Here is a 25,810-nt window from a genome sequence, read left to right as displayed (position 1 = left end):
AGCTGCACAAAACTTGACTATAGCAGGTGGCAAGGTGTCAGTGGATGGCAGGGCACGTGGGGTAGGTGGATGTGTAGCTTGTGAGAGGGCTGAATGGAGATACAAGAAGCTGGAGGCTCAGCAGAGAGTGCCTATGGCCAATACTGAGCCCTGCTGCTGTGATGCCGCTGCCAGTTGTTCCTTCCCCACTGGGAACCAGTGACTTATGCAGCAATGGGAGGCTGAGTGGCTGCCTGCCTACCTGCAGAGCTAGCTCCATATTGGCCTCCAGTAAATAGGACAAGCAGCAGAAGCCTCGTCCCTGCTACAGGCATGAGATCTCAGCTGGGTTACAGACAGGCATCACCAGGCTGTCAGCTGTACAAATGTCTCTCAGACTTCAGGACACCTGGCAGCCCTAAGTGCAGAGTAGATTACAAGCACTAGTTTTCCCATTAGCCTGTAGGAGTCACAGCAGTTTCTTCTCCCTTGGAGTTCACACCTCAACTGCTAGAAGAGGGCCTCATCCTCCCTGACTGAACTAACCTCGTTATCTCTAGACTGATTCTTGCCTGCATATTTATACCTGCCTCTGGAAATTTCCACCCACGTGTCTGACGAAGTGGGTATTCACCCACAAAAGCTTATGCTCCAATACATTTGTTAGTCTATAAGGTGCCACAGGACTCTCTGTCGCTTTTTACATGACCCACTGATCTAGGCAGCTTCCTGGTGACTGGAGCAAGATGGCACATGGGCTGCACCTCTGTACTAAAGATACGGCACAGGCTTTACCACAGCGCTCCTGTCAGCCACATTTGGCCACCCTGGCTCTTCCCTGTGCACCTACCAGGCCAAAAGCTATTTTTGTCTCCTGGTTCTTACATCCTCAATGGACTTGGCATCGCTCTACACTGCTGGCCCAGAGTTACAATTTCAGTGTAGCCATGGCAACATGACCGGAATGTTAGTTATTCACAAAATTAAAACAGAGCCTGGTCTCTATTCAGGCTAGGGTTATGCCGTTCCTTGACCCTGCTCTTCCCAATGCAGCCTGCAAGTGGCAAGAACAATGATTTTTCCGAGTTGCATTTTGAAGAGATTTTTCAGTGTGTGTGTGTGTGTGTGTGTGTGTGTGTGTGTGTGTGTGTGTGTGTGTGTGTGCGCGTGCGCGGAGAAATACTATTTTGTTAGCCTGCCTTACAATAAGATATACACCAGGGGAGGGAGGGGAGAAAGGAAATCTCTTTCCGTCCACAGAGCCTCTAAATCGTCTCTTATGCAGTGAAGCACTTTTGCATCTTAATAGCTGATGTGGGATACTCTGGCTCTCTGATATCAGACAGAACATGGTTACCATTTCTTTCCTAGGGCTGCAGTGCAAATTGGTCATCACTGCAAGTCTTGACTGATATGGTAGAGATAATGCAGGAGTGTCGTAGAGAGCAACAGCAGCTCGGGAAAGTGGAACCGATATTAAGGAATCAAATATGGATGAATTAAAACAGGGGCCTTTAAATTATTCGGGGGGAAGTGGGGGGCGGGGGGGAGGACTGGGAGACCAGTCAAGAATCAGCAGTTCTCAATCTCAGACCAAACAGTGTTTCACAGATAACGGAACTTGCACTCTCTGCTGCTTACAATGATGTGCTATGTTTGGTTGGCAATCCATTGATTTTCTCCTCCCCATCATTACGGGCAAGTGCTCCAAGGCTCACTTTGACCCCCTTGCTAATACCTATCTGCCCCTCCTCTCCCCCCCCCCCCGCGCCTTTACCAAACGGCCTTGAGACTGAAATAACAATGGCGATGACAGAAATTACAAAATCAACATCTTAAATCTGCTGAGTGCTTGCAATTGTTTCTTTGACAGTGTATATTTCTGCCTGTTGGAGCTTTCACGGTCAGGAAAAGCTATTGTTAAGGCTGCAACTCAGCGGTGACGACAACCTCCCATTTTCACATGCTCCAAACGCTCAAAAAGTTCTTTAACTAAAACTTCCAGGCTTGTCTTCAGCACATGCGTGCGCACACACAATGTTGAAGTAAAATCAAATCACATTAGGCAAAGTTGGAGAAAAAAAATTAATCTTTCCAATTTAAAAAAAATATATAGACTTTTTGTGCACAAGTAACAGACTCCACATTTCACTTTGGAAAAAGAAAAAGTTATTTGTATTATTGTAGCAGCAAAGGGTGTGTTGTGCTCAATTGTGTACAAACACATTGAGACAGTCACTTCCCCAAAGAACTTACTGTCTACATAGACAAAAGATGGGAGAGAAAACTGAGACAAAGGGTATGTCTACACTGGAAACGTCAAAGTGCTGCTGCAGGAACGCTTCTGCGGCAGTGCTTTGAAGTGCGAGTGTGGTTGCGTGCAAGCTCTGGGAGAGAGAGTTGGAGGCTTGCCCCGCTCTCTGCATGCTGGGCTCTGCGCGGCTGCCGGAAGCAGCGGCATGTCCCCCCACCCTCTGCCTCCTACGTGTAGGGGCAGCCAGGGGCTCCGCACACTGCCCCCACAACTCCCATTGGCTGGCAACTGTGGCTAATGGGAGCTGCAGGGGCAGCATCTGCAGACGGGGCAGCACACAGAGCCTCCTGGCTGCGCTTCTGTGTAGGAGCCGGAGTGGGAGACATGACTCTGCTTCTGGGAGCTGTTTGAGGTAAATGCCACCCCGAGCCTGCACCCCTGACCTCCCCTCCTGCACCCTAATCCCCTGCCCCAGCCCTGATCCCCTTCCTGTGCTCCGAACCCCTTGGTCCCAGCCCAGAGCACCCTCATCCCCAGCCCCACCCCAGAACCCACCCACCCCCCAGCCGAAGCCCTCACTGCCTCCCGCACCCAACCCCCAATTTCGTAAGCATTCATGGCCCACCATACAATTTCCATATGCAGATGTGGCCCTTGGACCAAAAAGTTTGCCTACCCCTGCTGTAAGTATTAACCAGTCCACTCTTCCTAATGACTTTGCTGTTAACTCTGTCATATACTGCAAGGGTCCAGACCTGCAGAATTACAGGAGTAATGTTACCTGAATAAACATTTCATGGACCTCAGCAGGACAACTCATATACAAGCGTTTTCAGAATGGAGTCCTTAACCAGTACAGCACTGCCATGAGAGAGGCTCACTGAAGACGAGTTATTCTGGATTTATGCCAACAAGAGCAAAATTTGGTCCAGAGATCACTAGCAAAATGTTTAAAAGGCATGAAGATCCACCAGCCAGTTACTCACAAGAAATTAAATACTATAAGTAATGGCATGTGCCTGTACCCAGCTCTCCAAACTCAGGTAGAGCGAGGAGCCAATTCCATACCCCTATAGCACAGTGTTGTTCCACCTTTTCATGTTCTCTGTATGTATAAATATCTTCTTGCTGTATGTTCCAGTCTATGCATCCGATGAAGTGGGCTGTAGCCCACGAAAGCTTATGCTTGAATAAATTTGTTAGTTTCTAAGGTGCCACAAGTACTCCTGTTCTTTTTGTGGATACAGACTAACATGGCTGCTACTCTGAAACCTTCCTTTCATGGTTTACTGAGCCGCCATAGCTTTCAAACTGGGGTTGTGAACAATGCATTGCTCTAGGACTAAGAGAGACACATTCTGGAACTAAGGAAACTCCTATTATGCTTTTGACATAGGGCCTGATCTTAATCCCTTTAAAGTCAATGGTAAAAAACTCAGACTTCATGAGAACTGGCACAAAAACACCAGAAAGGGGGGAAGGGGTTGGGGGGATGGGAGGGGCGGAGAAACTTAGCAAAAAAAGTTGCTATTTAGCAAAAAGTATAAGTACTTTTAAAACTATTGTATAATTAAAAATTTCAGAACTTCTGTGTGTAAACGATAAAGCAGAGTATCCCAACTCTAGGGACAAAAACAAACATAAGTTCTTCAAAAAGGAGAAAACTAATCAGTAAGACACTAGCAGCAGAAGAATTCACAGCAGGAAGAGTTTTGCAGTTAAAGTAGCTTAGCCCTGTGTAATCCAGACCCCAGCAGAATTAAAGGGGAAAAAAATTACACACACACACACACACCACCTGTGACTGTACTGCAAGATTTCAATAACTAAAAGACACGCAGGAACAAACTGTTAACCAATTTGTTATTTAAATGATAACTCAAGGGTGCTTCCTGTTTACATGGTAATAAGCATGTCCTGGGCTAAGTAAACTCAGAGCTGAAGGCTGCAGGTGTTTATCAGTGCTGGATATGGTTATTACTGAATTAGCAAAGAGTACCTTGAAGTCATTATTATACTGGAACATGTTCTGCATCCTTTAAACCCCCTGTGCTCAGTTAGCCACCACCCTCAGAACTCCCTACACAGATGTCTGCAACAAACAGCACTGCATCTAATGCCATCCCTTGCCCATTTTAGCACCCCACTCTATATCCCAACCTCCAGGGCCGCCCAGAGGATTCTAGGGGTCTGGGGTCTTCAGGGGCAGAAGGCCCCCGCTTCGGTGGTAATTCAGCAGCGGGGGGCCCTTCCGCTCCGAGACCCACCGCCGAAGTGCCCCGAAGACCCGCGGCGGGGTCCCCCCCGCCGCCGAATTACCGCCAAAGCGGGACCCGCCGCTGAAGTGCAGCCGGCTCTTCAGCGGTAATTCGGTGGCGGGGGGCACCCGCTGCGGGTCTCGGGGGCACTTCGGCGGGGGGGTCCTGGAACGGAAGGGCCCCCCGCTGCCGAATTACTGCCGAAGACCGGACTGCACGTCGGTGGCAGGTCCCACTTCGGCAGTAATTCACCGGCAGGGGGTCCTTCTGCCCCGGAGCGGAAGGACCCCCTGCCGGTGAAGACCGGGAGCAGAAGTAGTTCCGGGGGCCCGGGCCCCACGAGAATTTTCCGGTGCTCCCGGAGCGAGTGAATAACCCCGCTCCAGGGGCCCCGAAAAACTCTCATGGGGGCCCCTGCGGAGCCCGGGGCCTGGGGCAAACTGCCCCCCTCTCTGGGCGGACCAGCCAACCTCCTCCATGTTCCTTGCAGGAGGTTCATCTTCTCCCCATATCCCCTCCTAGGAATGACTCCTTTAAACCATATTAGAAGGCGCTAGGTGGGGGATGAGTGGAGAGTGGAAGAGACACCAATTCAGTCATTATTGCTGTGGCTGTATAGATGGGGAAGTAATAAATCAGAATGAAGGGATTTGCATAATCACTATACAGTTATCCCTCCACTCTGAATGGGCTAATAATGGCCCCCAGCTGAAGTATGGAGATAACTACAGTCATTATGCACATTTTATACTCCTTCAGCCAATCAGAGCAAGGAACTGCATAATTGTGAAATAAGTGAACAGTTATGGGTCAGTAACTGACTAGCACCCCATGCAGATTGGCTGAGGCAATTCCACTGCACTAGAATCTGCACTCACCTTCACTAAGGATAATGACAGCCTCTGTTACTAACAGTTCAAAATACCATGATTTTATGCACCTCGGTCTACACTATGCACTCTCTTTAAATGGATAGTAAATGTTTTTATAAAACTAAGCAGCATCAACCAGTTAACTTAAAAAGAAATCTAGATTTTAGATCCAGCTGTCTCTACCTGTCAACAGGTGGCTGTGGTTAGACTGGTAACTGTAGTCATAAGAGCAGTTTTCCAAGTTTGGGAAGCACCAGAGAGGCTCTTGTAAATGAATGGTAATGTCACTGAATTCAGTTAGTTCACATTCATGGGAGAGCCATAATCTCTGGTAAGTGTCACAGAGCTTAGCATGAAACAGTGAATGTTTTCTTTTGACACAGGAGATTTTGTTAAGCGTACTATATTGCTTGAAGGAAGAAACATTGCATTAGTTCATTAAACTCCAGCCAAGAGGGGATTCAAAAGGAATGAGAAGACCTTACCAAGAATGTGTTCTGTTTAATCACACGGTATTGGTCACAGGTTGCCGTGTTAGTCTGTATCAGTAAAAACAACAAGGAGTCCTTGTGGCACCTTAGAGACTAACAAATTTATTTGGGTATAAGCTTTCATGGGCTAGAACCCACTTCATCAGATGCATGGAGTGGAAAATAAAGGAGCAGGTAAAAAAAAAAAATACATGAAAGGATGGGAGTTGCCTTACCACGTGTGATGTCAGTCTAACGAGACAATTCACTTAACAGCAGGATACCATCAGATTAGGCCTGAATAAAGACTGGGAATGGTTGGGTCATTACAAAACCTAAACCTATTTTCCCCTAATACTAATTTCCCCCTACTGTTACTCACACCTTCTTGTCAACTGTCTGAAATGGACCACTCATTAGCACTTCAAAAGTTACCTTTCCTCCCTTGGTACCCTGCTGTTAAATGAATTGTCTCGTTAGACGGACCTCACCCTTGGTAAGGCAACTCCCATCCTTTCATGTATTTATACCTGCTCCTGTATTTTCCACTTCATGCATCTGATGAAGTGGGTTCTAGCCCACGAAAGCTTATGCCCAAATAAATTTGTTAGTCTCTAAGGTGCCACAAGGACCCCTCGTTTTTACGGTATTGGTGATACAATGTGGTATATTAAGCAGCCATCAAGGAGTGACATTCCTGGTTACACCACATGTCAACCTAAGTGGGGGAAAGGAGATTTCCAATCTAATGCCCTTGGCTTGCTTTATTTATTTTTAAAATCCTTTTCTCCTTCAGCAAGTTTAATGGCCATCTCAACACATCCATCCAATCTGTCCAAAGTAAATTAAACAAATTAATTAGGACTCTCTCTCACTTAATCACCTTAGGCCATTCCCGTGCCAGGGTGGGAGTTTTACTCACAGTACATTGTTCAGTCAGTTAAGCGTCCAAAGCAACCGAGCTTCCACCACATCTCACTGTTCAGCAGCTTAACAGACCTCCTTGCCAAGTCCTCCTGAAGCCACATTAACCACTCCTTTTCTTGTTTGCTTGGGGAATGGGGGGGTTGCTGGAGTTGCACTCTGCGTTGCCTTAATTATGTTGTATTTTGATTTCCAAGCCTTTCCAGTTTTAATACTTGTCCCCATCACACTTTAAATCGCTAGAGAGCTGATCTTGCAGCCCCTATATAAGTAGCCCTGGCGCAATCCAGGAGAGAGATTGTGTGATGAAGAACTGCAGGATTGGATTCTAAATTTGTTAATTTCCCTCCAAAATTGTTTTCCTGAAGCCAAGTAGATATGTTTGAGGCATTCCTCATGGTGGTGAATTCAGATAGCTTGGGCTGACTGGTACCAAGCATTGATGTCTCCCAGACATCTTGTGGGCAACAGAATCCACACCTGCCTCACATTCTAAGAAGTCATCTGCTGTTGCCTCTACTTAGGCATTAACCCATTCACCTTGCTTAACTGTGGCTTTTCCCAGCATGCACAAATATCAACATAATGGGAATGTGAGGAAGTCATGAGAGTTAACACAGCAAGCTCCAAAGCTTCTCAGTATAGCTGCCCATAATGGTATGTGACTTAAGGAAAAAAGTGGAGGATTTTCAAATGCACTGCAAAATGGGTTAGTACATCGCCAGCTGCCTTGGTCTCCAAGGTATTCCTGGCTAACATCCCTTTGAGTCATTTCATGATAATATGGGAAATAGCGTCGGATAAGACAGAAGAGGTTTCCTAGAACAGGGGCAGAGATCAGCAAGGAAAGCAATAAGAAAGCCAGCCAATGTTTTGCCACAAGCCGAGATCCTGGATTCTTTTCTAGCTTTAACTCCTCTCACCCCTCCTCAGTAGGACTTCCTGAACATACACCCTTCCATTTTTCAATTTTTTTTCTTTGGTTATAAGATGAATAATGAAGCAGAACCACATTGGACCACTGGGTCCTATTCACAGAGATTGCTCAATCTTATTTCCCCTTCTATAGCTGAGGTTGTTTTTTTTTGTTTGCCCACCCACCCAGAGACTTGTACCAGTAATTATCAATCCATAATTGCACCTCGTGACTACTCAAGCAATACAAAATGGTTTATTTGAAATAGTAATAAAGAATTCATGAGTGTGTGTGTGTAGTACTTTTTCCTGGCTCCAGATCCAAAATGAAAACATTCGTCCTGAAATAGCACCGTAAATAGTGTTTCAAGACCATTGACAAGGCTAGATTACTATTCACACCTCGGCTTGCTATACACTCACTGTGCAGACAAGCACTAAGACAAAAAAAGTTCTGTCACAGCTGTCAGACGCGTAAATGGACATCTCCGTTTATTTCAATCATTCCGCTTCAGCATCTCAGGAAAAGCCATCTTCTGCTTTGTCCACTCCGTCTTCCTAAGACACATGTTGATGGTCTCTACCTCAGCCCTCCCCTAACTTCAGCTGGAGGGGAGATCCTATGTAAAATTATGCGGTAGCCTTCCTTTCCTTCCAAGTTGTCCAGATCCGCTGGTTGTTAGGAACAGCAGAGCTAAGCAGAGTGAATACAGATGTTTGAATTACTTTTCCAGTGAAAACCTATTGAAAGAGAGAAGATGGAAGATTTCCTTCATCTGTCACTTGTCCAGTGCTGGACACAAGCTCAGCATTGTAAATATGTTCACATCGGGACTGGAAGCAAACTAACTATCCAGGAGCAGGAATAGCTGAGGCCAAGTTCTGGCTGCCCAGCATGCACAGTTGTAGAGCAGAATTTCTGCTAGCAACATAGGAAGGTCAGGAAGGTTTCTGGCCCAGTTTCTGCTTCCTACTAAAACCAATATAAAGGCCACGCTCTGCAGGCCCTCCATTAGGAGGTGGCATGGGAACATTAAACCATTTATATGCATGGGACTGGAATCAAACATTGAAGTTATAAAACCAAAATCCTGCATACACACTGCTGTAGATAGACCACAGCCTGAGCTATCCCAGTTATACCAGCTGAGAATGTCCCAATACGTCTGCACTGAAGTGAAGTGTTTCTGTGGGTAAAGTCCTCTACACAAAAAATAGATGGCTAGAAAACCATTTAAAATGGTGACAGTATTAATTTTTTTTTAAATGACCATCTTATGCCAAAATTGTGGTAGCAGAGACAGGTAGGCAGTGGCAGAGGGGGTTGTTTCTTCTCAACGCTTTTATGGAGTAAAGGCTGATCTTAAATATCGGTAGCACAAGGTCTACAACAAAGTGGTGATGCTTGCTAGAGATTTCATATCTGATTCTAATCTCAATCATACTAGTTTAAATCCAGATGAACTTCATTGGAGTGAGTGTAACCAAGATGAAAATCCAGCCCATGTTATCTACCAGGACACCGTAGTACTAATTGTAAATCCTAACGGACATATTTAGCATAATCTTAGAGGGTTAGTTTCTTCAAGTTCTTCATTTTAGTTTTGACCAGTTCTTTAAAAAGAAATCAGAACGTTCGCTCTCATTCCACCCGCTTCCCCGATAAAGAGATTTCTCTGATCTAGGTATCTGCTAGGTATGGTACCTCTGAATAGTCTCTCATCATTCAATATCCCTTTCCTCCAGTTCATGGAAAAGTTTGCATCCAGAATATCAAAATTCCTGTATGGGATTTCATCTTCTCATGAAGAAACAAGGTGTCAGCAAAAACAAGACTGCGAAGAGATCTTTTGATGTTTTCAGTGCAGTATTCTAAATGAATGTGGCCCCATTCAGCCAGCTACTTAAGCACATGCCTGGCTTCAGACACGAGAGTGGTTCCATAGAAATCACATACTTCGGGACATGGCTGAATTTAAGCCTCATGTCTATAAAGAGCTGGAGAGACAGAATTACAAATTCTATCTATGGTCCCAAAAACATCTAAACAAACCAACAGTAGTATTGTACCATGCTAATTGATATCCGCCTCATTAAGAGAACAGAAGCTCGAAGCTTTCTTCACTAAGGGTATGTCTACACTACGGGATTATTCCGATTTTACAGAAACCGGTTTTTTAAAACAGATTGTATAAAGTTGAGTGCACACGGCCACACTAAGCACATTAATTCGGCGGTGTGCGTCCATGTACCGAGGCTAGTGTTGATTTCCGGAGCGTTGCACTGTGGGTAGCTATCCCGTAGCTATCCCATAGTTCCCGCAGTCTCCCCTGCCCATTGGAATTCTGGGTTGAGATCCCAATGCATGATGGGGCAAAAACAGTGTTGCGGGTGATTCTGGGTAAATGTTGTCACTCAATCCTTCCTCCGTGAAAGCAACGGCAGACAATCATTTCACGCCCTTTTTCACCTGGATTGCCCTGGCAGACGCCATAGCATGGCAACCATGGAGCCTGTTTTGCCTTTTGTCACTGTCACCGTATGTGTACTGGATGCTGCTGACAGAGGCGGTACTGCAGTGCTACACAGCAGCATTCATTTGCCTTTGCAAGGTAGCAGAGATGATTACCATCCCTATTGCACCGTCTGCCGTTGTAAATTGGCGATGAGATGATGGTTATCAGTCATTTTGCACTGTTTGCATTTGCATGGTGCTCCTGGCTGGCCTCGCTGAGGTCATGGGCATGACTCCTGGGTCATTCCCTTCTTTATGTTTTGTCTAAAAATAGAGTCAGTCCTGCCTAGAATATGGGGCAAGTGTACTAGAGAACCAGAGAGCACAGCCGCTCTGTGTCACAGCCCCAGAGATCCCGCAGAAATGATGAGCTGCATGCCATTCTAGGGGGTGCCCCTGCAACAACCCCACCCGTTGCTTCCCTCCTCCCCCAACCCTCCTGGGCTACCGTGGCAGTGTCCCCCCATTTGTGTGATGAAGTAATAAAGAATGCAGGAATAAGAAACACTGACTTTTAGTGAGATAAAATGAGGGGGAGGCAGCCTCCAGCTGCTATGATAGTCCAGGCAGTACAGAATCTTTTCTTTAGACATGAAAGGGGGGGCTGATGGAGCTCAGCCTCCAGCTGCTATGATGAGGACGGTTACCAAGCCTTTTGTACCATCTGCTGGGAATGACCAGGAGTCTTTCCTATTTTTACCCAGGCGCCCCTGGCTGACCTCACCGAGGCCAGCCAGGAGCACTCACGGGCTGATGATGACAATAGATAGCAGTCATATTGTACCGTCTGCCACCGGGAAGGGGATGCTAGTGTTCAGCGCTGCAGCACCCCGTCTACCAGCAGCGTGCAGTAGACATAGGGTGACATTGAAAAAAAGGCGAGAAATGATTTTTTTCCCCTTTTCTTTCAGGGGGAGGGGGGAAGGGTGTAAATTGACGACATATACCCTGAAACACCCGGGAAAATGTTTTTGACCCTTCAGGCATTTGGAGCTCAGCCAGGAATGCAAATGCTTTTCGGAGACTGCAGGAACTGTGGGATAGCTGGAGTCCTCAGTACCCTCTCTCTCCCTCCCTGACCATCCATTTGATTCTTTGGCTTTCTGTTATGCTTCTCACGCAGCACTGTGCTGAGTCCCTGCTGTGGCCTCTGTCTATCATAGCCTGGAGATTTTTTCAAATGCTTTGTCATTTTGTCTTCTGTAACAGAGCTCTGATAGAACAGATTTGTCTCCCCATACAGCGATCACATCCACTATCTCCCGTACGGTCCATGCTGGAGCTCTTTTTGGATTTGGGACTGCATCGCCACCCGTGCTGATCAGAGCTCCACGCTGGGCAAACAGGAAATGAAATTCAAAAGTTCGCGGGGCTTTTCCTGTCTACCTGGCCAGTGCATCTGAGTTCAGATTGCTTTCCAGAGCGGTCACAATGGTGCACTGTGGGATACCACCCGGAGGCCAATACCGTCGATTTGCGGCCACACTAACTCTAATCCGACATGGCAATACCGATTTCAGCGCTACTCCTCTCGTCGGGGAGGAGTACAGAAATCGGTTTAAAGAGCCCTTTATATCGATATAAAGGGCCTCATTGTGTGGACGGGTGCAGGGTTAAATGGGTTTAACGCTGCTAAATTCGGTTTAAACGCGAAGTGTAGACCAGGCCTAAGATGACATTATTTACAGTCTCATACTGATAAGATATTCATAAAAGTTTAGATCTTGTCCCTCTGAGAAACTGCGGTTTCACATTAGCCAACACACACTTGCACCAAGTTGAAATTGCTACCTACTGGTATATTCAAACATTTAAGGCTTCCAAAAGGAAATGGATTAATTCATTACACAAACAGCTTCTAAACAGTACTTTTCGAAACAGGAAGTTTCCAATAGGTACATTTTAAAGCTGAATAAGGCCAAGATCCCACCTCAATGGAGCATCATTTCAATATGTGCAGTCAGCGATTCAAACTGCCACACACATCAGGCTTCTGGCTGCCTATAGACACGGTAGCTTGAAAACTCGTTCATATCTTTACAAATCATTACATCAGCTCTGAAGCCTTCGGTACCAAAGTGCTAAGGGCCCGTCTAGGATTTTCCCACTGAATGCTTTCCTTGTCTTTTCGTGCTCCACTGCTCCCTTCTCTTTTGTTAGTTATGGACAGACTGATGGACATTGGAATGACTGACAATGGGAGATTTCTTACCTTTAAAGAGACGTGTTGAGGAGCTAAAGAGAAAGCCAGGCTAAAGTGGTCTGCTATTAAACGCAGGTTCTCTTTTGTGTGTCTCCATTTGTCCTCCGCTATTGCTGAGTAAGATCTGGCACGGCCCATGGAAAGGGGGTGGGTTCTAAATACAGATCTGCAATTGGCACTATGCGTTCCGATCATCCAGCCTCAGGGACGTGCATCAAAAACTCGGGGCCACTGAATTGGTGGCAGTTTTGCCCTGGACTTCAACATGAGTGGGAGCAGGCTCTGGGCCATATTTGCTTATACCAGTTCAACATCATTGAGGTCAGTGGAGTTACACCAGCATGGAACAATCAGGTCTCCTTTACTAAGGAGCGTGCAAGAGAGAGATTGTGTGAGAGAGAGCAGCACATTTTTTAAAGCCCTACATTTAAGAACTTGTACTCAAAAATGCATTTGGTGTTTACTACCCAAACACACTGTCACTGACTGAGTGGAGACCACATGTCAGAAGTGTGAGTGTGGTAGGAATTCATGCAGTTACTGACAAGACCCTCTTGGACACCTAGGTACTAACAATCATGCTTTGCACTTCTATAGAACTTTTCACCCTAGCACCTAGAGAGCGTGACAAACAATACACTCACACCTCAGAACTCCACTGGGATGTACCATAGCCAAGTACTCTCGCCACTTGAAAAACCTGTAAGATGCCTGATGTAGGCCAAAATTTTGTTTGGGCACTGGAAGTGAGGCTTCAAAGTCAATATTTAATCAGGTGTCGCCTTAAAGTCTATGGAATGACAGATGTACAGCACCCATGAAAGTTAGGTCACTTATTTCAGTGCCTGTCACAGGATGGCTGGCCCCTTTAAATGAAGCAGGTCCATTTTTCTCTTTAAAAATGGATACATTCTAATTTAAATTATTTGCCATTATGTTGAGAAATCCTTGTATTGTGCTGAGGAGTTAGAGGAAAATGGGTGATTTGTTTTATTTTAAAAATCTGATCACTTTTACACTGGATTCAGATGGGTTTGTCACACTAGCCCAGTTTTCACAGCTCTGATATTTCACTATTAGCACTTTTCAAATAGTTCTCCCACAGCCTGTCACCTTTCATCAACTCCTCACAACAGGCACCATAACAGCTGGTTACTAGGAAGGGATCAGATAACCCTAGTAGCAATAGCTCCAAAAAAGGACAATACGGAGAGCAGGTTACATTGAATTATTTAGTGTTCCACTAGCTGAGGAACTGCATAAAATGCAGCTGACAGACCAGGAAACTACCCAGCTATATTGAATAAGCTCTCTCAGAAACAGCGATTAGGAACAAATCCTATCAGGATCCTGACAAAGAGCAAAGTCATACAGTTAAACTTGGGTTTTATAAAAATGTGACAGTTTGTATTCTCACACCCACAGATTCCTCTCATAATGAAATTCACACAGAGAAAAAAAAACCCCACCAATAAGAAGTCTTTCCCACAGTTGACCTTAAATAATGCCAGATTCACATGGGAAGTGCCTTGCTCGTCATCTTAACAGACTGTCACGTCTATATGATGGAGTATAAACCAAAAGTCAGATTCTCAGAGGCTGCACATTGGGGAAGCTGCATTGAAATCAGCTGAGAAGGTGACCCAAAATGTTGATTTGCAATAAATTTCTGCTAGTTCACAAAGTATTTCCCCATAGCAAACGTCCGGACTCCTTTGTGGCTGGAGTTGTGTTACACTGAATCTAATTCAGGATGTTATGTTTCATTCCAGTTACATTAAGAGAAGTGATTAGGGCTCCACTTCTCGTTTTGTTTGCTCTGTAGGAATAAAAGGACAAGTCAATTGTGTGATCAAACCCAAGATCCTTCAAATATCAGATGCGTCATAGGAAAGGGAAACTTCTCATGATGCACCTAGCCAATTGCATGGTGCTACAGAAGTGGCATAGGGGTCGGAGAGCATCCTCCTTGTCCCTACAGTCAGAAGACTGTGCCCTGAAGCATGAGATTGGTTTACCCTTCTCTAAGCATAGAACATTGCAAATATTGTCATTGATCATTATTATTTTATTATAGGTGGAGCTGGTAGCACTGCCTGTAGTTAAGGTTGCTTGACATTTTCCATTAGAAGTATAATTTTTCACTTACTTACTAATTCACCAAACTTTACCATTTGGGTTGAAACATTTTCCCTCCCAGCTTTCTGCCTTAGGCTGATTTTGGGGAGAAGTTGTGGGAGGTAAAGTTTTAGCTTAAAGGGTTCAGCTGTTTCCCAAGGACAATACTAGAGGAAAATGTTGGTTTGCCTATGTTACCGAAAAAATTCTCACAACTCTTTCATTGAGAAGCTCTTGCGCTCCCAGGTTTTGGAGCAGCAACTTGAAATTCGTTAAACGGGTTGCCCTGGTGTTGAGGATGTGCCTTTTGCTATGCTCATGAAAATTCACCTCTCTGGCCAAGTTACGAGCCTCCCCAAAATTGCAGTTCACCTGTTCTCAGAGACTAACAACCGTTAGATAGCTAAACTTTCTGAAGAGTCTGCTTGCAGTGAGCATGCTTCCTCACCACACAGTTCCTATATGCCAACCGGACTGGGCATCACCATCCTCACAGCGCAACTAAACATGCTCTTTCCATGGCTGCAGGGCTGAGCAATTGCTCTTCCTAGCTACTGCATCAGTTGAGAAACATTCTGCAGAGGATAAAGTTGTGTCCGCATACAGAAAATTAGCTGTGATTATATTATACCCTGCAAAGTTTGGGGAGGGAGAAAAGAGTGGCACATATAAACCTATGAAAAGTCTGGGGGAGCAACTCTCCCCCTTCCCCATACCAAATGAAGCCCCTGGGGCACCAGACACAGGGACCGAGAGAAGGGAGAGACTCTCGCTCATTCATACCCTTGCTGGTGCCCAGGCAGCCCGAAGAGAAGAAAGCAGCAGCCCAATTTGAATGCAGCAGTCAGGAAGAGGAGGGAGAGTAAGAGCAGTGAGAAAAAAAGGCAAGTAGCCAGACAGCCAAAGTACTAAGTACTCCTGGGGGGGTGAGGGGGAGGCTGCATACAAAAGTCAGGCCCTAGGTGTTATGTGACCAAGACATGGGCATGCCTAGTGCTGGAGAAGGAGTCAGGCCCAACGACCAGAACAGGCTTCATGCCTAGCAGTTAGGAGTCTGTAGCCAGGAATCTGAGCCAGAGGCCAGATGCCAGGAATCTGAGCCAATGGTCAGAACTGGGTTCCCTGGGATGGGGCCAGGCAAAGCAGGAGGAGAGCTGGGAACAAGGCAGAGACTATTGCAGCTGTAGCCAGATGATGATTTGAGCAGCCACTGAACTGCTGCAGGGCTTAAATACCACTCTACTGACTCTTCCAACCACTCAGGTAGCCTACTACAGGCCAACTGCATTCATTAAGTTGCCCGAAGACTGGCTCTGCTACAGGCCTTGCTTCCAGACACGAGGCATTTCAAAAGCTGCGCCCCCAACATTAGTCGACATTTGACAGTTTTGGCCTTATTCTCTCTACACCTCAGCTACCCATCTGTGAAATGGGGATAGGAGACCACCTAGTTTCACAGATGTGTTGTAAAGATAAAATGTAGTAATGTTTGTGATGTTGTGACAAAGTTCCTCCTCTACCTTGGTGGGGCCTGTGCTTATTGGCAGATTTGCTCACCTCAGTGATCTTCCTCTCTGGTATCAAGTATCAGAGGGGTAGCTGTGTTAGTCTGGATCTGTAAAAGCAGCAAAGAGTCCTGTGGCACCTTATAGACTAACAGACGTTTTGGAGCATGAGTTTTCGTGGGTGAATACCCACTTCATGCATCCGACGAAGTGGGTATTCACCCACGAAAGCTCATGCTCCAAAATGTCTGTTAGTCTATAAGGTGCCACAGGACTCTTTGCTGCTTCCCCTCTGGTGGAACCCACAGTCTGGGTCAACCCCTCCTGTGTCTGATCAGGAGTGGGGAGGTTTGGGGGGAACCTAGGCCCACCCTCTACTCCGGGTTCCAGCCCAGGGCCCTGTGGATTGCAGCTGTCTATAGTGCCTCCTATAACAGCTGCATGACAGCTACAACTCCCTGGGCTACTTCCCCATGGCCTCCTCCAAACACCTTCTTTATCCTCACCACAGGACCTTCCTCCTGGTGTCTGATAACGCTTGTATTCCTCAGTCCTCCAGCAGCACAGCCTCTCACTCTCAGCTCCTTGCGCCTCTTGCTCCCAGCTCCTCACACGCCCACCACAAACTCAAGTGAGCTACTTTTTAAACCCAGGTGCCCTGATTAGTCTGCCTTGATTGGCTGCAGGTGATCTAATCAGCCTGTCTGCCTGAATTGGTTCTAGCAGGTTCCTGATTACTCTAGTGCAGCCCCTGCTCTGGTCACTCAGGGAACAGAAAACTACTCACCCAGTGACCAGTATATTTGCCCTCTACCAGGCTCCTGTACCGCACTGGTCTGGGTCTGTCACAATGTATACAGATACTGTGGCAAGACCACCAGAGAAACACCCAGGAGGAATTCAGTAGGTTGGTGGCCAATGCAGGGTTTGGATGGTGAATGGAGGACACCCTGAAAGAGGCAGGGGCCTGGGGGAAAAGGTAGTATATGATCACACAATTAAAGACTATCATAATGCACGGGGCCAAATTAAAGTTGCACAAACAACCTTCATTCTGACATTTCCTATGACTTAAGTGCTTGACTGTATGTTAGAAGACCATTAAAGATGCAGGGGGGTTTTGGATGTAATTTAGTATTTATATTACAGCACTACTCTTAGACCCCCTCATCAAGAGCTAGTGGTCCCATCACTTCGGTATCGTAGAAGAGCATCCAGTCCTTGCTCACAAATTATCCCTGCCCATTAGAAAATCCAACTGCAGTATTTGACATGATGGGCTCAGTTCAAGTCCCCGGCAAATTGCCCTTGCAGCACCATGATATGTTATACGCTGGGGACTTGCTACCTGATGAGGTCAGTAATTGGTGCAAACTCTAGGGTGAACAGGGCCCTGGGATGTATTGAGTGGGTTTGCTGGGCAATCGCGTATCCTGAAACAAAGAATTCCGTTTCTATTAGCCCACCAAAGTAAGCTGGAAAGATTAAAAATAAATATAAATGTAGAGCAAATCCTGCCTTACTGGAACAGCTTGGTGCTAGATACAATGGCTTAGGGTGGAAAGCCATGCACTGCTTGTCTTTTGATAAGGAGCAGCACGCTCCTCTATCTAATGGGTGCTGCAGACACCGGGCCCCCTGACCACTAGACAGTGTCCTCAACAGGTAATGGCCAGTCCCCTGTGGTGAGCCCATGGACATTGGCCATTCCCCATACTTAATGCCGTCATGAGCTCTAGCTTGGAAGCCTTCCAACTGGAGTGTAGGGAGTTCTTGACACTCTCTTCCCCCAACTACAGCATCTGCACAGCACAGAAAAGGATCTGGCCCAAGGTCACAAATGGCAAGATTAATTTTCTGGGTGCATGGTTGTGAAAGGGGACGGGGAAAACATTTGGAAAGGCTTATAAATTAATTGCTGTTGTTTGATTTGCTAAACCCTCAGGGACTACATTTTCTTTTAGAAAGCTATCAATGTATCAGACTACTCAACATAAAATAAATGGATTTGAGTTATTTATTTCTGCTATATCTATTCCCATTTGGGTTTGGCACATCGCTACATTCTTTCCACTTGGTGGATAAGAAAATCATTTTTCAGGAACTGCAGCTTTTACAAAGTAAAACATTTATGTGAATTTATAAACATGGTACTTGGTAAGGAGCACAAGCTATAAAAATACAGGTGCAACCCTGGAAATGAGTTTCATATTTCACAGATGAGTGCGATCATGTTTGACCTTTTGCTGAGCCCACCAGAGTGGGATAGGAAGAATAAATCATTACTTGTGATAACTGCACCCAGTGCATCTGAGACACGTTTATTTTCCATTAGACAAAAACATTACTTTAAAATTAGTGGCCATTTTCTTCCATAGGAAGGCAGAGCACAGTATGTGAACCAACAGTGTAGTACAATAGCATTGGTACTAGTTGCCCAAATGTTTGTCCAATACAGTTTCAGGTAAAGGATGAGGAACCTACGAACCAGAAGATGTTCTATAGCACTGGTTCTGTGGGCCAAGGGACGTACTGGCCGCTGCTTTCAGCAGCCCCCATTGGCCTGGAGCAGTGAACCACGGTCACTGGGAGCCACGATTGGCCGAACCTGCACACACGGCAGGTAAACAAACCGGCCCGGTCCAACAGGGGCTTTCCCTGCACAAGCAGCGGAACAAGTTTGGGAACCACTGTTCTATAGAGCAATTCTCCTCCTTACAGTTCACCCTCTTTGCTCATGTGACAATCTGATCATGTTTCTAGTGGAGCATGAAAGACGATAGACTGACTACAAAGCTTCAGAACTTCAAGCAAAACCTGCACAACACCTTCAAAAGACGAGCTTGGGAACTTAAAGTTGTCAATCTACTAGACTCTATAAACCATGGACTAAACAGAGACACTGGTTTTATGGCTCATTACAGTAATTTGTAACACATCCCACTGTCTGCTAACCCTTTGTTTAAATGGTCTCCTGCAGAATGCTTAATCTATCCCAAACCTGTATTTACCTCAGACAGGCTGAAGAAGAGCTCCGTGTAGCTCAAAAGCTTGTCCCTTCTACCAACACGTCGGTCCAATAAAAGCTATTACCTCACCCACTTTGTGTCTCAAATCCTATCGTTAATATTTTGCACTTCTAAAGCATCTGCCAAACATTTAAAAATGTTTTTCCAAAGGTGGGAAAGTTTCAACCCTGGTTTACAGATGGGGAAGTTAAGATAGAGATGCAAGGTCCAAGGTCACATAAAAGCTTTGTCTTTACTGGGGGAGGAGGGGTGTTTTTACCATGAAATAACCAACATGCACTAGCTCTGCTGCTATAAAATTTACCATGAGATAAACAGGAGAGGTCAGCCCTGGTCAGAGGGTACAGTGCTGAGCTTATCTACCTGCCTGATGGTAAAAACTGTAGGTAGGTGCCTTGTTTCCACAAGGATTTTATAACAGGAGAACTAGTTGTGTCAGTTATTCTGTTTCTTATACAGACATAAAACCTTTTTTGTAGTGAAGGCGTAGCCAAAGAGTTAGGAAGAGAAGTCAGGTCTCCTCAAGCTAGATCCAGTGGAAAAAAATCCAATGAAAAAAATGCATCAGTACTCACCCGACCACCTCCTCCCAGGCCTGTGCTTCCAGCCAATCAGATATTAGAAATTAATCTTTGTTTCCACAAAGCATTAAATATATTACACTTATAGCTACCACGGAGGAAACATGTTGATTTCTATGTATCAGATGTGATCTGGATCTGTAGTATCTAGACAAGTAAGCTGGATCTATAATAACCTAACAATCAAGATGCAGCAGATGAGTTTGTGTGGTGAATACTTTTCTTCAGATAGATCCGGCGGGTATTCACCCCACAAAGCTCATGCTGCAAAACGTCTGTTAGTCTATAAGGTGCCACAGGATTCTTTGTTGCCCTTATGTTGATTTCTATGTCTATTCCTATATTAATTTATCACCAGAATTATAATGCTGATAATTTCCCCAAAATTGTATTATCTAATTCAGTGCTTAAACAGTGTGAATATATATTAAAAAAGGATGGAGTGGCTAAGAAGAAAAGATTAGCCTTAAAACAAAAAGCACAGCTCCACTTGAGCAAGACAGACCTTCAGAGCTGACTCAAGTGCAGCCTGAATCCCTCTGATCCCTTTGCAGCAGGATCATCTTCTAACATCAGTGTTCCCCCTGTACAAGCAAAGGAGACTTTGCATTCCAATACTCCCTCTGGAGAAATTCCAAGGATATCACTGTGGTGGGTGGGTTTCAAGGAGCTCACTGATTGCCCCAAAGAATCACTCATAGACAAAGTTGATGAATAGGCACTGGTGGGCTTACGTGGATTTTGGCTTGGTACCCCATAGTTATGAAACTTGAAAGCGGTATGAGAACAGTTGAGACAAGTTGTCCCATCTGTTCGGAAGAGGGCATGCTCAGAGGGTGAAAGAGTTGCCTGCCAGACCCTGTAGTGGGAGGACTGAACACAGATGCAGTTACCTTAAACTACTGTCTCACTGGCACTATCAAATTTAAAGTCCAAATCTTACAGTCAAGCCAAGATCTATACTTGTAACCCACACTGAACCTTGGGAGATGAGGGGGAATATGCAAGGAGCTAGACCTCAGGCTGCCAATGGAAGTTCCACTGCATGAGAAACCATATTTAATTAAGGACCAACACATTTAAATTCTACATACACAGCATTTTACATCAATCACAAACCTTTTCCTTAGGCTCTGTGAATAATTCATACCTGAGTCAGACCCATTCTTGCCCATTTGGACTGTATCTTACATTTTTTTAATACAATTATACAGGACAAGATTCTGCCACCCTTATGTTGGTTAACACCTTACTTCACAAGTATTCCTTCTGAAATTAATAGGGCTCCTCACCAGAGTAACTTACTAGTCAATAAAGGGTTTGGAAATCAAAGCCATAAGAGACATGACTTCACAAAAATTAATTTGTGTGATTAGATTTTGATTTTTCAGCGGTCAGACAAACTCTCCATAAATACATTTTAATGATCACTTATAACAGTATTGATACCCTAATGGGCTCAGTTCTCCATCCCTTAGCACTTTACACAGGACTAAATGATTATGCAAAGTGTGACCATTTTGATTTACTAGAGTTTTACACCTTCTTTGCAGAGGTGTTAATGACTATGCAAAGCACAAGGCAGCAAAGAACCAGGCTTAATCACTTTAAAATATTAACAATGAGGAGAGTCTGACCTTAACTAGCACTACAGTCTCAGCTGGTGTAAATTGGCATAGTGCCACTGTACTCCAAGACCTATCTCAGACAAGTGTACATCAGGAGTAATGCAACAGCATTACACCAACATAAGCAAGATCAGAATCACACCTTCCCTCCCCCACATCCCCACAAATGCAATTGACATGCAAAGAAGTGAACAAGACCAGAACATCTTTGTGAATTTCTGTGTGTAAATTAATAGATTATTTTTTTAAGGCCAGAAGGGGCCATTATGACCATCTAGTCTGCTGTAGGAGGGGGGGAAAAAAACATTTTTAGGATGACGACACAAAAAGCTATGCCAAAGCAAACTCAGGAAATGATCTTACACCAGGTTTCACTGCCCACCAGCCCCATTCAGACTTAAAAAGCTCAGCCCTTCTCTGAAGAATGGAGACATTTATGCCTTCCATTTAAATTCATCCAGACATTAATCTGCTGCAAAGAGAAGTAACACACCACCTCAATCTTACTTCCCAGTGTCTCTTGTCCCTTTGTTATCATCCTAGGACAAATTTGTATTATACCCAGTAAATGTCAGTATAAAAGCTCATAACCAGCAGTCATCTTGACATAAGAGTTTCTGCAATAGTATAGTCCGTCCACAAAAGTACAACAAATGGCACAATTAATTCCTTATTTATCAGACTCCACTGAGGACATGGCTTCCACCACTCATGCATAACTATTTTCCTTGGGCTAGTTCCTGAGCTGGTGTAAATTGGTGATGCCCCACTGACTTCACTAAATCTATCACTTACACCAGCTGAGAACTGGACCCTTTTGGTCCAAATCAGTTACAGAATCCCTGGTTGACGGAGGAGGGGCACAGGGAACAACACAACCCTCCAAGATTTCCAGATGGGTTTCTCTCTAGCGCTGAGATCAAATGTGATCCATAGGATTCTACAATACCACCCCAATTTGTGCTACAGGTGTGCAGCCCAAGGAGACTACAGGTTCTATCAGGCAGGGTCTCAGTCTTAATACAACTGTAATTCCCCTGGACTGTGCCCATATATTAGACATGGGGGTGGCTGCAATAGGTTTTATTTTAAGCAAACCAAAAAGCACCCTTGGCAGGTTACCATTATGTCCCTTTGCCTTAGGCAAAGCTTAGGAGGATGAAATTGTATGAAATCTAGCTTCCCCCTTTCCCTACAATACTTTTTAATGCTTCTGATATACAGAGGAGAGAACAATTGGAATCCAAAGTATTTTTCTTACAACTTGGAACCTGTAGCAAGATTTGCTCACTGTCTTAAGAACTGTGTTCTATATTTAACTCAGATTATAAACTCATGGGAGCGGGGACTGTCTTTTCCTTCCCTATGTGCACAGCACAAGGGGGGTTCTAGTCCGTGACCAGGGTTCCAAGGCACTACAATCATACAAATAAAAAGTGACAGACCATAGCCCTGCAGCTAGAGCCAATTATGCCCATGCGCTGTCGCATTGACGCCATCCAATAGCGAGTGGTCTTTAAGAAATGTCAGCCCCTGCCTCAGTGCTCGGCACAGCGCTCCTGACACATTGCTAAGCATTTTTAAAGTCAAGCAGCCTAGGACAAGATGACGTCAAGATATGGGCTGGGCTGGGCTTCCTGTACCACTCACCTCTTTTAAAGAAACAGTTTGAAGAGGTGCAGGGCCTGCTTCAGATCACTTGTTCAGATCCTCCTTATCCCACAAGGCTAATTTGGTTTTATTCCTTCTCCCTCTGTTTCAGGGTTGAGGGGGGGGGTCCTTTTTCTTTGCTTTCCCCCCAGCTTGTCTTTTTGCCTAGTGCTTTCCAACCCTTGTGTGCTTAGCTTCTCCTTTAATAATTGGAGATATACCAATCTCCTAGAACTGGAAGGGACCTTGAAAGGTCATCTAGTCCAGCCCCCTGCCTTCACTAGCAGGACCAATTTTTGCCCCAGATCCCTAAGTGGCCCCCTCAAGGATTGAACTCTCAACCCTGGGTTTAGCAGGCCAATGCTCAAACCACTGAGCTATCCCTCCCCCAAGAGTTTTACTCTTTCCCAGTGGGGCACTGGGCCCCAGCCTGCTTCCCTACTGGGAAAAAGCTCCAGCCCATGCCTGGTAGTAGGGGCTGGGTTAGGGAGCATGTTGCCTTACCCTATTTACAACTAGCTCTTCCCCACAGAGCAGTTTCTTATCCCAACAGATACATTCAAGTTACAACCTTGCTCCCTGGAGCATCCCATGGGCCTTCCATACCCTAGAGTCCCTGCCTAGTCACAGAACTCTGCAAACCCACAGTTCATATAAAGACAGGTTCTTTTTGTGTGTCCCTGATGCCTATGTAGATAACAGACAATACCCCAAATCCCAGCTGGAGTCCTGCTAGGTTCTTCTCTGTGACCTTTCTGGAGAAGGTTTCTCTAACCTGCCTCTCTAAGAGCAATTACGGACTTCCCTAATGCTGTAGCCATAAATATACCTCCCTTTTCCCAGGGCATGATTGCAACAGTGACAGAGATGGGAGCTGGCCATCAATTTGGGCAATAAACATGCAAAGGACGACACACTAATACAACTGCCCCTATTTGTCGCCTCTTCCTGGTTTTATACATGCTTAGCCTGCCCCTGCCCAGCTGGGCTTCATCAATTTGCCTTTATCAGGCCCTGGCTCTCTTCCAGGTGCATCCCATCAGGTCAGTGGACCCTTTTTCCTCCTGGTCAAGCCTTGAGTTGGGTGGACACCCCATGACAGGGCCTAGCAAACACTTATTTCTATAGCACCTGCCTCCAGAGGATCAGAGAGCCATTTGGGGCCAGATTTTCAGCTGGTATAAAAATCAGCATCTCGCCATTGATTACTCAATCTAAAGAGTAGGAGTACTTGTGGCACCTTAGAGACTAACAAATTTATTTGAGCATAAGCGTTCGTGGGCTACAGCCCACTTCACTGGATGCATGCAGTAGAGAATACAGGAGGAATATATATTACACACACACACTGTATTTTCCACTGCATGCATCCGATGAAGTGGGCTGTAGCCCACGAAAGCTTATGCTCAAATAAATTTGTTAGTCTCTAAGGTGCCACAATGACTCCTGTTCTTTTTGCGGATACAGACTAACACGGCTGCTACTCTGAAACCAATCTAAAGAGCGTAGCTCTTCTCTGCTAATGGAATGTGCATTTTAGAGAGAGCGTAGAAAGGATTTTAGGAAAGGTCAGGGTTGATTTCAAGCTATTTTATTCTGCAGGGGTCACCAGAACTCTGATGGCAATGAAGCTGCACCAATTTATACAAGTTGAGGATCTGGCCCTTAAGTCACAAGCTGCATGTAATACTGCTATGTTTAGCCCCTTCTGAGTCACTCTGTACTAGTGGGCTTGGGGCAGGCAGGTAATGCAGGGTGTGCCGCCTCTCATTCCAGATGTAAGGGCCTGCAGGCACATATTGTGCAAACAACCAGTTTCAGGGGGGAGGTGGGAAAGAACAAATGAATCACTTGCTAAGCAGGTGGGGCCTGTGCTGTGAGAATACCCCTAAATGCTATGCTGAAATTCATCTTGAAAACTAGCCACTGAGAAAGAAATGTGGCCTTGAAGTTAACCATGTGACACATGATGAGAGGGGCAAGCTGGCTTAGAAAGAACTCTGGCTAAGGGCTGGTCTACACTGCAAACTTATAGCAGCATAGCTACATCTCTCAGGGGTGTGAGAAATCCCCAGCCCCGAGGGAAGTAGCTATGCCTGCCTACCCCAGTGTCGACAGTGCTAGGTCGACGGAAGAATTCTGTCCGCCTAGCTCCCACCTCTCGGAGAGGCAGATTAATGACCATGATGAGAGGCCGCTCCCGGCGCTGTTGAGAGTGTCTATCCTGAAGCGCTACAGTGGCTCTGTTATAGTGTCTCTGCTGCAATGCTACAGTGGCAGCACTTTAAGTGTAAGGCAGAGCCTCGGACAGCTGACAAAGACAGCAGAGGGTTCTCCGTATGGAAGGTAGCTTTATCCAGCCAATGGGGTCAGCTGCTGAACTTTACAGTATGTAGCATAAAGTTCCTAGCCCACTGAGTAGAGGTATGGGGAGGGGAGGGAAAGAGGTGGGGAGAATATGTTTACTTATTGGCTGATTGGGTGGTTTTTCCTTTGTCTCTAATGAAGAACTAAATATGGAGTTGGGTGACGTTTAGCACAGTAAACCCCACAGAGAATGAAAATTGACTTCTGACTGCAACTGATGGCAGAAGCAATAGAGAATGGAGCTTGCCTTGCATTTCAGCATTAAACGTGCAGATGACACACTAATACAACTGCATGATGTATACCAGGAATTTGAACACAGGGAACCATCCCTTAAAAATACGCTTGGGCCTGGATTTCTCCACACATTTGTCCTTTATTTCCTTGATGCTTCACGGCATTGGCCTCTCCTTCTGCTGGGAATTCTCGCCAGCTTGTTGTTGGCTTTTTCCTACCAGGAACCCTAACCTATAGGCTGTTTTTATTTCCCCATCTCCCTCCCCTGCTGGGAATTCAAACCTGCAAGTGATTTCCCCTCCCAA

General features: G+C 45.5%; 1 protein-coding gene across 14 annotated transcripts in view; it reads right to left on the bottom strand.

Moving 5' to 3' along the window:
- TNIK (TRAF2 and NCK interacting kinase) overlaps positions 1-25,810 on the bottom strand; it is a 316,747-nt gene that overhangs the window by 267,022 nt on the left and 23,915 nt on the right. The gene's annotated exons all lie outside the window — the stretch shown is intronic.

This window comes from Mauremys reevesii, linkage group 9, assembly GCF_016161935.1.
Source record: "Mauremys reevesii isolate NIE-2019 linkage group 9, ASM1616193v1, whole genome shotgun sequence".
NCBI lineage: Eukaryota > Metazoa > Chordata > Testudines > Geoemydidae > Mauremys > Mauremys reevesii.
This window is presented reverse-complemented; position numbering and strand designations above follow the sequence as displayed.